General features: G+C 43.8%; 1 long non-coding RNA gene across 4 annotated transcripts in view; it reads left to right on the forward strand.

Moving 5' to 3' along the window:
• Positions 1–12278, forward strand: part of LOC307181257 — a 448188-nt gene that overhangs the window by 252651 nt on the left and 183259 nt on the right. Inside the window, exon 5 of one of the 4 annotated variants that reach the window (XR_013826241.1) lies at positions 1905–1985. The exons of the other annotated variants lie outside the window; for them this stretch is intronic. This is a non-coding gene — a long non-coding RNA (uncharacterized lncRNA). Of the gene's footprint in view, positions 1–1904; positions 1986–12278 lie in introns of those variants that run through there. 4 annotated transcript variants of the gene reach the window in all.

The following is a 12278-nucleotide window of genomic DNA, read 5'->3' on the forward strand; positions in this document are numbered from 1 at the left end:
GACATAGCAATCCATAGGTTTTAAGATACTTACTAGTCAGGTACATTCTTAGGCGTTTAATATGCGGTGTTGAGTCCATTTCGTTGAGCAAGGAGTAGCTCTTGTCTATTCCATATTTGGCTTAAGGAACTTTATCTGTGCTCATTTCAATCTCTGGTTTTATGCAGCACCCCAACTCACCTTTACCCTTAAGCAAGCATAAGTTGGTTTTCTAAATTTGAGAACCTGTTCTGTTTTGGAATTCAGTTCCTGTGTAGCCAAGTTTACATTCCGTGTATTAGTGATATCTTATGATGTTTCTTTTTCTGTGTGACTTATTTCAGTTAGAATCATCGTACCTGAATCTACTCATTATGCTGCTACGGGCCTGATGACATAGATTTCATTGCTGAGTGATACTGCATTGTACGTAAGTACCACAAGTTCTTTATCCATTTTTCACTTTCTGCGATGTTGAACTTGTACTGTAAACGAGGTTCTTGTAAACAGAGCCGTTCCAAACTTTGGGGTGGCTGTGTCTTTTTGATTTTAATTTCCCTAAGCTATAGGACCGTAAGTGGCAGTGCCCTAGGCTCTGTTGCTTTGTTTCTTAGATGTTTCAGGAAACACCATACACTTCTCCCGAGTGTCAGTTGGCAATTTACATCCCGCCCATCAGCATAACAAGGCTCCCAGTTCTCAATGGCCTGTTGCCTTTCTGGATTTTACACTTTTTTCAGATGGCCCTTTTGACCGGGGGGAAGTGAGACTTCATTGTAGTGTAGATTTCCTTTGCAAGCTTGCTTGGTTGGCCAAAAAGGGCGTATGCGTTTTTTCCTGAATATATTCAGGAAAAAACGCATACGCCCTTTTTGGCCAAGTGCATCATTGTGGACGTTCTGCCTCTTTTCCTATGCTTTCAATGCAATTCCAGTCTACCTCCTGAAATCGGTTTCCTGCAATTCTGCCCCGCTTTCAAGTCCTCTTGGCAGCCTTACTTCAGTCTATTTTTGGACGATAGCTGTCATTTATAACTCTGCAGGTTTGTGAATTACAGTGCCCCTGAGCTCCTTTCTTCAACTCGCTTTCTTGTGACCTGGCCGCAACACCGCAGGATGGCTTCAGGCCCTAATCTCGTTCCGGCCCGGCATGCTGAGCCTTTGGTTAATTCCTCTTCCTGGTGGGAAATGAGAGTTAAATTTGCCCGTCCAGACACCTCCAGCTAGCCTCTCATTGGTTCTCGATATTCCTGTTCATCTTCCGCAGAAATTGCAAACTGGGCCAAACAGGAGGTTAAAGGGACTGACTCTCCAAGTGGAGAGAGTGTTAGTAAAGTGTCTGGAATGTTGCACCCGAGTACCAGGGGAGGAAAACTGAGACATATTTGAACACGTCTCCCGTTCACATGGTTGATCATACTTTGGTTCCACAATCATGTTTTAGCTGAAGGAAGAATACCTTAAACCTGGAGAGTTAAGACCCGTGTAATGGGTACCATGCAATATGACTTCAAAGGGTCTTCATTTGCTCACCGAACCTCTCCAATCCTATCACTGCTGCGTTTATGCCCCTGTACACATGCTTGATTCTCTTTCGGTGACATAGCAATCCATAGGTTTTAAGATACTTACTAGTCAGGTACATTCTTAGGCGTTTAATATGGGGTGTTGAGTCCAATTTGTTGAGCAAGGAGTAGCTCTTGTCTATTCCATATTTGACTTAAGGAACTTTATCTGTGCTCATTTCAATCTCTGGTTTTATGCAGCACCCCAACTCACCTTTACCCTTAAGCAAGCATGAGTTGGTTTTCTAAATTTGAGACCCTGTTCTGTTCTGTAATTCAGTTCCTGTGTAGCCAAGTTTACATTCCGTGTATTACTGATATCTTATGATGTTTCTTTTTCTTTGTGACTTACTTCAGTTAGAATCATCATACCTGAATCCACTCATTGTGCTGCTAAGGGCCTGATGACACAGATTTCATTGCTGAGTGATACTGCTTTGTAAGTAAATACCACAACTTCTTTATCCATTTTTCACTTTCTGCGATGTTGAACTTGTACTGTAAACGAGGTTCTTGTAAACAGAGGCGTCCCAAACTTTGGGGTGGCTGTGTCTTTTTGATTTTAATTTCCCTAAGCTATAGGACCATAAGTGGCAGTGCTCTAGGCTCTGTTGCTTTGTTTTTTAGATGTTTCAGGAAACACCATACACTTCTCCCGAGTGTCTGTTGGCAATTTACATCCCGCCCATCAGCATAACAAGGCTCCCAGTTCTCCATGGCCTGTCCTGCCTTTCTGGATTTTACACTTTTTTCAGATGGCCCTTTTGACCGGGGGGAAGTGAGACTTCATTGTAGTGCAGATTTCCTTTGCAAGCTTGCTTGGTTGGCCAAAAAGGGCGTATGCGTTTTTTTCTGAATATATTCAGGAAAAAACGCATACGCCCTTTTTGGCCAAGTGCATCATTGTGGACGTTCTGCCTCTTTTCCTATGCTTTCAATGCAATTCCAGTCTACCTCCTGAAATCGGTTTCCTGCAATTCTGCCCCGCTTTCAAGTCCTCTTGGCAGCCTTACTTCAGTCTATTTTTGGACGATAGCTGTCATTTATAACTCTGCAGGTTTGTGAATTACAGTGCCCCTGAGCTCCTTTCTTCAACTCGCTTTCTTTTGAGCTGGCCGCAACACCGCAGGATGGCTTCAGGCCCTAATCTCGTTCCTGCCCGGCATGCTGAGCCTTTGGTTAATTCCTCTTCCTGGTGGGAAATGAGAGTTAAATTTGCCCGTCCAGACACCTCCAGCTAGCCTCTCATTGGTTCTCGCTATTCCTGTTCATCTTCCGCAGAAATTGCAAACTGGGCCAAACAGGAGGTTAAAGGGACTGACTCTCCAAGTGGGGAGAGTGTTAGTAAAGCGTCTGGAATGTTGCACCCGAGTACCAGGGGTGGAAAACTGAGACATATTTGAACACGTCTCCCGATCATATGGTTGATCATACTCTGGGTTCCACATGCATGTTTTAGCTGAAGGAAGAATACCTTAAACCTGGAGAGTTGAGACCCGTGTAATGGGTACCATGCAATATGACTTCAAAGGGTCTTCATTTCCTCACCGAACCTCTCCAATCCTATCACTGCTGCGTTTATGCCCCTGTACACATGCTTGATTCTCTTTCGGAGACATAGCAATCCATAGGTTTTAAGATACTTACTAGTCAGGTACATTCTTAGGCGTTTAATATGCGGTGTTGAGTCCATTTCGTTGAGCAAGGAGTAACTCTTGTCTATTCCATATTTGACTTAAGGAACTTTATCTGTGCTCATTTCAATCTCTGGTTTTATGCAGCACCCCAACTCACCTTTACCCTTAAGCAAGCATAAGTTGGTTTTCTAAATTTGAGAACCTGTTCTGTTTTGGAATTCAGTTCCTGTGTAGCCAAGTTTACATTCCGTGTATTAGTGATATCTTATGATGTTTCTTTTTCTGTGTGACTTATTTCAGTTAGAATCATCGTACCTGAATCTACTCATTATGCTGCTACGGGCCTGATGACATAGATTTCATTGCTGAGTGATACTGCATTGTACGTAAGTACCACAAGTTCTTTATCCATTTTTCACTTTCTGCGATGTTGAACTTGTACTGTAAACGAGGTTCTTGTAAACAGAGCCGTTCCAAACTTTGGGGTGGCTGTGTCTTTTTGATTTTAATTTCCCTAAGCTATAGGACCATAAGTGGAAGTGCCCTAGGCTCTGTTGCTTTGTTTTTTAGATGTTTCAGGAAACACCATACACTTCTCCCGAGTGTCTGTTGGCAATTTACATCCCGCCCATCAGCATAACAAGGCTCCCAGTTCTCAATGGCCTGTTGCCTTTCTGGATTTTACACTTTTTTCAGATGGCCCTTTTGACCGGGGGGAAGTGAGACTTCATTGTAGTGCAGATTTCCTTTGCAAGCTTGCTTGGTTGGCCAAAAAGGGCGTATGCGTTTTTTCCTGAATATATTCAGGAAAAAACGCATACGCCCTTTTTGGCCAAGTGCATCATTGTGGACGTTCTGCCTCTTTTCCTATGCTTTCAATGCAATTCCAGTCTACCTCCTGAAATCGGTTTCCTGCAATTCTGCCCCGCTTTCAAGTCCTCTTGGCAGCCTTACTTCAGTCTATTTTTGGACGATAGCTGTCATTTATAACTCTGCAGGTTTGTGAATTACAGTGCCCCTGAGCTCCTTTCTTCAACTCGCTTTCTTGTGACCTGGCCGCAACACCGCAGGATGGCTTCAGGCCCTAATCTGGTTCCGGCCCGGCATGCTGAGCCTTTGGTTATTTCCTCTTCCTGGTGGGAAATGAGAGTTAAATTTGCCCGTCCAGACACCTCCAGCTAGCCTCTCATTGGTTCTCGCTATTCCTGTTCATCTTCCGCAGAAATTGCAAACTGGGCCAAACAGGAGGTTAAAGGGACTGACTCTCCAAGTGGGGAGAGTGTTAGTAAAGCGTCTGGAATGTTGCACCCGAGTACCAGGGGAGGAAAACTGAGACATATTTGAACACGTCTCCCGATCATATGGTTGATCATACTCTGGGTTCCACATGCATGTTTTAGCTGAAGGAAGAATACCTTAAACCTGGAGAGTTGAGACCCGTGGAATGGGTACCATGCAATATGACTTCAAAGGGTCTTCATTTGCTCACCGAACCTCTCCAATCCTATCACTGCTGCGTTTATGCCCCTGTACACATGCTTGATTCTCTTTCGGAGACATAGCAATCCATAGGTTTTAAGATACTTACTAGTCAGGTACATTCTTAGGCGTTTAATATGGGGTGTTGAGTCCAATTTGTTGAGCAAGGAGTAGCTCTTGTCTATTCCATATTTGACTTAAGGAACTTTATCTGTGCTCATTTCAATCTCTGGTTTTATGCAGCACCCCAACTCACCTTTACCCTTAAGCAAGCATGAGTTGGTTTTCTAAATTTGAGACCCTGTTCTGTTCTGTAATTCAGTTCCTGTGTAGCCAAGTTTACATTCCGTGTATTACTGATATCTTATGATGTTTCTTTTTCTGTGTGACTTACTTCAGTTAGAATCATCATACCTGAATCCACTCATTGTGCTGCTAAGTGCCTGATGACACAGATTTCATTGCTGAGTGATATTGCTTTGTAAGTAAATACCACAACTTCTTTATCCATTTTTCACTTTCTGCGATGTTGAACTTGTACTGTAAACGAGGTTCTTGTAAACAGAGGCGTCCCAAACTTTGGGGTGGCTGTGTCTTTTTGATTTTAATTTCCCTAAGCTATAGGACCATAAGTGGCAGTGCTCTAGGCTCTGTTGCTTTGTTTTTTAGATGTTTCAGGAAACACCATACACTTCTCCCGAGTGTCTGTTGGCAATTTACATCCCGCCCATCAGCATAACAAGGCTCCCAGTTCTCCATGGCCTGTCCTGCCTTTCTGGATTTTACACTTTTTTCAGATGGGCCTTTTGACCGGGGGGAAGTGAGACTTCATTGTAGTGCAGATTTCCTTTGCAAGCTTGCTTGGTTGGCCAAAAAGGGCGTATGCGTTTTTTTCTGAATATATTCAGGAAAAAACGCATACGCCCTTTTTGGCCAAGTGCATCATTGTGGACGTTCTGCCTCTTTTCCTATGCTTTCAATGCAATTCCAGTCTACCTCCTGAAATCGGTTTCCTGCAATTCTGCCCCGCTTTCAAGTCCTCTTGGCAGCCTTACTTCAGTCTATTTTTGGACGATAGCTGTCATTTATAACTCTGCAGGTTTGTGAATTACAGTGCCCCTGAGCTCCTTTCTTCAACTCGCTTTCTTTTGAGCTGGCCGCAACACCGCAGGATGGCTTCAGGCCCTAATCTCGTTCCTGCCCGGCATGCTGAGCCTTTGGTTAATTCCTCTTCCTGGTGGGAAATGAGAGTTAAATTTGCCCGTCCAGACACCTCCAGCTAGCCTCTCATTGGTTCTCGCTATTCCTGTTCATCTTCCGCAGAAATTGCAAACTGGGCCAAACAGGAGGTTAAAGGGACTGACTCTCCAAGTGGGGAGAGTGTTAGTAAAGCGTCTGGAATGTTGCACCCGAGTACCAGGGGAGGAAAACTGAGACATATTTGAACACGTCTCCCGATCACATGGTTGATCATACTCTAGGTTCCACATGCATGTTTTAGCTGAAGGAAGAATACCTTAAACCTGGGTAGTTGAAACCCGTTGAATGGGTACCATGCAATATGACTTCAAAGGGTCTTCATTTGCTCACCGCACCTCTCCAATCCTATCACTGCTGCATTTATGCCCCTGTATACATGCTTGATTCTCTTTCGGAGACATAGCAATCCATAGGTTTTAAGATACTTACTAGTCAGGTACATTCTTAGGCGTTTAATATGGGGTGTTGAGTCCATTTCGTTGAGCAAGGAGTAGCTCTTGTCTATTCCATATTTGGCTTAAGGAACTTTATCTGTGCTCATTTCAATCTCTGGTTTTATGCAGCACCCCAACTCACCTTTACCCTTAAGCAAGAATAAGTTGGTTTTCTAAATTTGAGACCCTGTTCTGTTCTGTAATTCAGTTCCTGTGTAGCCAAGTTTACATTCCGTGTATTACTGATATCTTATGATGTTTCTTTTTCTGTGTGACTTATTTCAGTTAGAATCATCATACCTGAATCCACTCATTGTGCTGCTAAGGGCCTGATGACACAGATTTCATTGCTGAGTGATATTGCTTTGTAAGTAAATACCACAACTTCTTTATCCATTTTTCACTTTCTGCGATGTTGAACTTGTACTGTAAACGAGGTTCTTGTAAACAGAGCCGTTCCAAACTTTGGGGTGGCTGTGTCTTTTTGATTTTAATTTCCCTAAGCTATAGGACCATAAGTGGAAGTGCCCTAGGTTCTGTTGCTTTGTTTTTTAGATGTTTCAGGAAACACCATACACTTCTCCCGAGTGGTTGTTGGCAATTTACATCCCGCCCATCAGCATAACAAGGCTGCCAGTTCTCCATGGCCTGTCCTGCCTTTCTGGATTTTACACTTTTTTCAGATGGCCCTTTTGACCGGGGGGAAGTGAGACTTCATTGTAGTGCAGATTTCCTTTGCAAGCTTGCTTGGTTGGCCAAAAAGGGCGTATGCGTTTTTTCCTGAATATATTCAGGAAAAAACGCATACGCCCTTTTTGGCCAAGTGCATCATTGTGGACGTTCTGCCTCTTTTCCTATGCTTTCAATGCAATTCCAGTCTACCTCCTGAAATCGGTTTCCTGCAATTCTGCCCCGCTTTCAAGTCCTCTTGGCAGCCTTACTTCAGTCTATTTTTGGACGATAGCTGTCATTTATAACTCTGCAGGTTTGTGAATTACAGTGCCCCTGAGCTCCTTTCTTCAACTCGCTTTCTTTTGAGCTGGCCGCAACACCGCAAGATGGCTTCAGGCCCTAATCTGGTTCCGGTACGGCACACTGAGCCTTTGGTTATTTCCTCTTCCTGGTGGGAAATGAGAGTTAAATTTGCCCGTCCAGACACCTCCAGCTAGCCTCTCATTGGTTCTCGCTATTCCTGTTCATCTTCCGCAGAAATTGCAAACTGGGCCAAACAGGAGGTTAAAGGCGCTGACTCTCCAAGTGGGGAGAGTGTTAGTAAAGCGTCTGGAATGTTGCACCCGAGTACCAGGGGAGGAAAACTGAGACATATTTGAACACGTCTCCCGTTCACAAGGTTGATCATACTTAGGTTCCACATGCATGTTTTAGCTGAAGGAAGAATACCTTAAACCTGGAGAGTTGAGACTCGTGTAATGGGTACCATGCAATATGACTTCAAAGGGTCTTCATTTGCTCACCGAACCTCTCCAATCCTATCACTGCTGCGTTTATGCCCCTGTACACATGCTTGATTCTCTTTTGGAGACATAGCAATCCATAGGTTTTACGATACTTACTAGTCAGGTACATTCTTAGGCGTTTAATATGCGGTGTTGAGTCCATTTCGTTGAGCAAGGAGTAGCTCTTGTCTATTCCATATTTGACTTAAGGAACTTTATCTGTGCTCATTTCAATCTCTGGTTTTATGCAGCACCCCAACTCACCTTTACCCTTAAGCAAGCATAAGTTGGTTTTCTAAATTTGAGACCCTGTTCTGTTCTGTAATTCAGTTCCTGTGTAGCCAAGTTTACATTCCGTGTATTACTGATATCTTATGATGTTTCTTTTTCTGTGTGACTTATTTCAGTTAGAATCATCATACCTGAATCCACTCATTGTGATGCTAAGGGCCTGATGACATAGATTTCATTGCTGAGTGATATTGCTTTGTAAGTAAATACCACAACTTCTTTATCCATTTTTCACTTTCTGCGATGTTGAACTTGTACTGTAAACGAGGTTCTTGTAAACAGAGCCGTTCCAAACTTTGGGGTGGCTGTGTCTTTTTGATTTTAATTTCCCTAAGCTATAGGACCATAAGTGGAAGTGCCCTAGGCTCTGTTGCTTTGTTTTTTAGATGTTTCAGGAAACACCATACACTTCTCCCGAGTGTCTGTTGGCAATTTACATCCCGCCCATCAGCATAACAAGGCTCCCAGTTCTCAATGGCCTGTTGCCTTTCTGGATTTTACACTTTTTTCAGATGGCCCTTTTGACCGGGGGGAAGTGAGACTTCATTGTAGTGCAGATTTCCTTTGCAAGCTTGCTTGGTTGGCCAAAAAGGGCGTATGCGTTTTTTCCTGAATATATTCAGGAAAAAACGCATACGCCCTTTTTGGCCAAGTGCATCATTGTGGACGTTCTGCCTCTTTTCCTATGCTTTCAATGCAATTCCAGTCTACCTCCTGAAATCGGTTTCCTGCAATTCTGCCCCGCTTTCAAGTCCTCTTGGCAGCCTTACTTCAGTCTATTTTTGGACGATAGCTGTCATTTATAACTCTGCAGGTTTGTGAATTACAGTGCCCCTGAGCTCCTTTCTTCAACTCGCTTTCTTGTGACCTGGCCGCAACACCGCAGGATGGCTTCAGGCCCTAATCTGGTTCCGGCCCGGCATGCTGAGCCTTTGGTTATTTCCTCTTCCTGGTGGGAAATGAGAGTTAAATTTGCCCGTCCAGACACCTCCAGCTAGCCTCTCATTGGTTCTCGCTATTCCTGTTCATCTTCCGCAGAAATTGCAAACTGGGCCAAACAGGAGGTTAAAGGGACTGACTCTCCAAGTGGGGAGAGTGTTAGTAAAGCGTCTGGAATGTTGCACCCGAGTACCAGGGGAGGAAAACTGAGACATATTTGAACACGTCTCCCGATCATATGGTTGATCATACTCTGGGTTCCACATGCATGTTTTAGCTGAAGGAAGAATACCTTAAACCTGGAGAGTTGAGACCCGTGGAATGGGTACCATGCAATATGACTTCAAAGGGTCTTCATTTGCTCACCGAACCTCTCCAATCCTATCACTGCTGCGTTTATGCCCCTGTACACATGCTTGATTCTCTTTCGGAGACATAGCAATCCATAGGTTTTAAGATACTTACTAGTCAGGTACATTCTTAGGCGTTTAATATGGGGTGTTGAGTCCAATTTGTTGAGCAAGGAGTAGCTCTTGTCTATTCCATATTTGACTTAAGGAACTTTATCTGTGCTCATTTCAATCTCTGGTTTTATGCAGCACCCCAACTCACCTTTACCCTTAAGCAAGCATGAGTTGGTTTTCTAAATTTGAGACCCTGTTCTGTTCTGTAATTCAGTTCCTGTGTAGCCAAGTTTACATTCCGTGTATTACTGATATCTTATGATGTTTCTTTTTCTGTGTGACTTACTTCAGTTAGAATCATCATACCTGAATCCACTCATTGTGCTGCTAAGTGCCTGATGACACAGATTTCATTGCTGAGTGATATTGCTTTGTAAGTAAATACCACAACTTCTTTATCCATTTTTCACTTTCTGCGATGTTGAACTTGTACTGTAAACGAGGTTCTTGTAAACAGAGGCGTCCCAAACTTTGGGGTGGCTGTGTCTTTTTGATTTTAATTTCCCTAAGCTATAGGACCATAAGTGGCAGTGCTCTAGGCTCTGTTGCTTTGTTTTTTAGATGTTTCAGGAAACACCATACACTTCTCCCGAGTGTCTGTTGGCAATTTACATCCCGCCCATCAGCATAACAAGGCTCCCAGTTCTCCATGGCCTGTCCTGCCTTTCTGGATTTTACACTTTTTTCAGATGGGCCTTTTGACCGGGGGGAAGTGAGACTTCATTGTAGTGCAGATTTCCTTTGCAAGCTTGCTTGGTTGGCCAAAAAGGGCGTATGCGTTTTTTTCTGAATATATTCAGGAAAAAACGCATACGCCCTTTTTGGCCAAGTGCATCATTGTGGACGTTCTGCCTCTTTTCCTATGCTTTCAATGCAATTCCAGTCTACCTCCTGAAATCGGTTTCCTGCAATTCTGCCCCGCTTTCAAGTCCTCTTGGCAGCCTTACTTCAGTCTATTTTTGGACGATAGCTGTCATTTATAACTCTGCAGGTTTGTGAATTACAGTGCCCCTGAGCTCCTTTCTTCAACTCGCTTTCTTTTGAGCTGGCCGCAACACCGCAGGATGGCTTCAGGCCCTAATTTCGTTCCTGCCCGGCATGCTGAGCCTTTGGTTAATTCCTCTTCCTGGTGGGAAATGAGAGTTAAATTTGCCCGTCCAGACACCTCCAGCTAGCCTCTCATTGGTTCTCGCTATTCCTGTTCATCTTCCGCAGAAATTGCAAACTGGGCCAAACAGGAGGTTAAAGGGACTGACTCTCCAAGTGGGGAGAGTGTTAGTAAAGCGTCTGGAATGTTGCACCCGAGTACCAGGGGAGGAAAACTGAGACATATTTGAACACGTCTCCCGATCACATGGTTGATCATACTCTAGGTTCCACATGCATGTTTTAGCTGAAGGAAGAATACCTTAAACCTGGGTAGTTGAAACCCGTTGAATGGGTACCATGCAATATGACTTCAAAGGGTCTTCATTTGCTCACCGCACCTCTCCAATCCTACCACTGCTGCATTTATGCCCCTGTACACATGCTTGATTCTCTTTCGGAGACATAGCAATCCATAGGTTTTAAGATACTTACTAGTCAGGTACATTCTTAGGCGTTTAATATGGGGTGTTGAGTCCATTTCGTTGAGCAAGGAGTAGCTCTTGTCTATTCCATATTTGGCTTAAGGAACTTTATCTGTGCTCATTTCAATCTCTGGTTTTATGCAGCACCCCAACTCACCTTTACCCTTAAGCAAGAATAAGTTGGTTTTCTAAATTTGAGACCCTGTTCTGTTCTGTAATTCAGTTCCTGTGTAGCCAAGTTTACATTCCGTGTATTACTGATATCTTATGATGTTTCTTTTTCTGTGTGACTTATTTCAGTTAGAATCATCATACCTGAATCCACTCATTGTGCTGCTAAGGGCCTGATGACACAGATTTCATTGCTGAGTGATATTGCTTTGTAAGTAAATACCACAACTTCTTTATCCATTTTTCACTTTCTGCGATGTTGAACTTGTACTGTAAACGAGGTTCTTGTAAACAGAGCCGTTCCAAACTTTGGGGTGGCTGTGTCTTTTTGATTTTAATTTCCCTAAGCTATAGGACCATAAGTGGAAGTGCCCTAGGCTCTGTTGCTTTGTTTTTTAGATGTTTCAGGAAACACCATACACTTCTCCCGAGTGGTTGTTGGCAATTTACATCCCGCCCATCAGCATAACAAGGCTGCCAGTTCTCCATGGCCTGTCCTGCCTTTCTGGATTTTACACTTTTTTCAGATGGCCCTTTTGACCGGGGGGAAGTGAGACTTCATTGTAGTGCAGATTTCCTTTGCAAGCTTGCTTGGTTGGCCAAAAAGGGCGTATGCGTTTTTTCCTGAATATATTCAGGAAAAAACGCATACGCCCTTTTTGGCCAAGTGCATCATTGTGGACGTTCTGCCTCTTTTCCTATGCTTTCAATGCAATTCCAGTCTACCTCCTGAAATCGGTTTCCTGCAATTCTGCCCCGCTTTCAAGTCCTCTTGGCAGCCTTACTTCAGTCTATTTTTGGACGATAGCTGTCATTTATAACTCTGCAGGTTTGTGAATTACAGTGCCCCTGAGCTCCTTTCTTCAACTCGCTTTCTTTTGAGCTGGCCGCAACACCGCAAGATGGCTTCAGGCCCTAATCTGGTTCCGGTACGGCACACTGAGCCTTTGGTTATTTCCTCTTCCTGGTGGGAAATGAGAGTTAAATTTGCCCGTCCAGACACCTCCAGCTAGCCTCTCATTGGTTCTCGCT

This window comes from Stenella coeruleoalba, assembly GCF_951394435.1.
Source record: "Stenella coeruleoalba genome assembly, contig: scaffold_95, whole genome shotgun sequence".
NCBI classification, from domain to species: domain Eukaryota; kingdom Metazoa; phylum Chordata; class Mammalia; order Artiodactyla; family Delphinidae; genus Stenella; species Stenella coeruleoalba.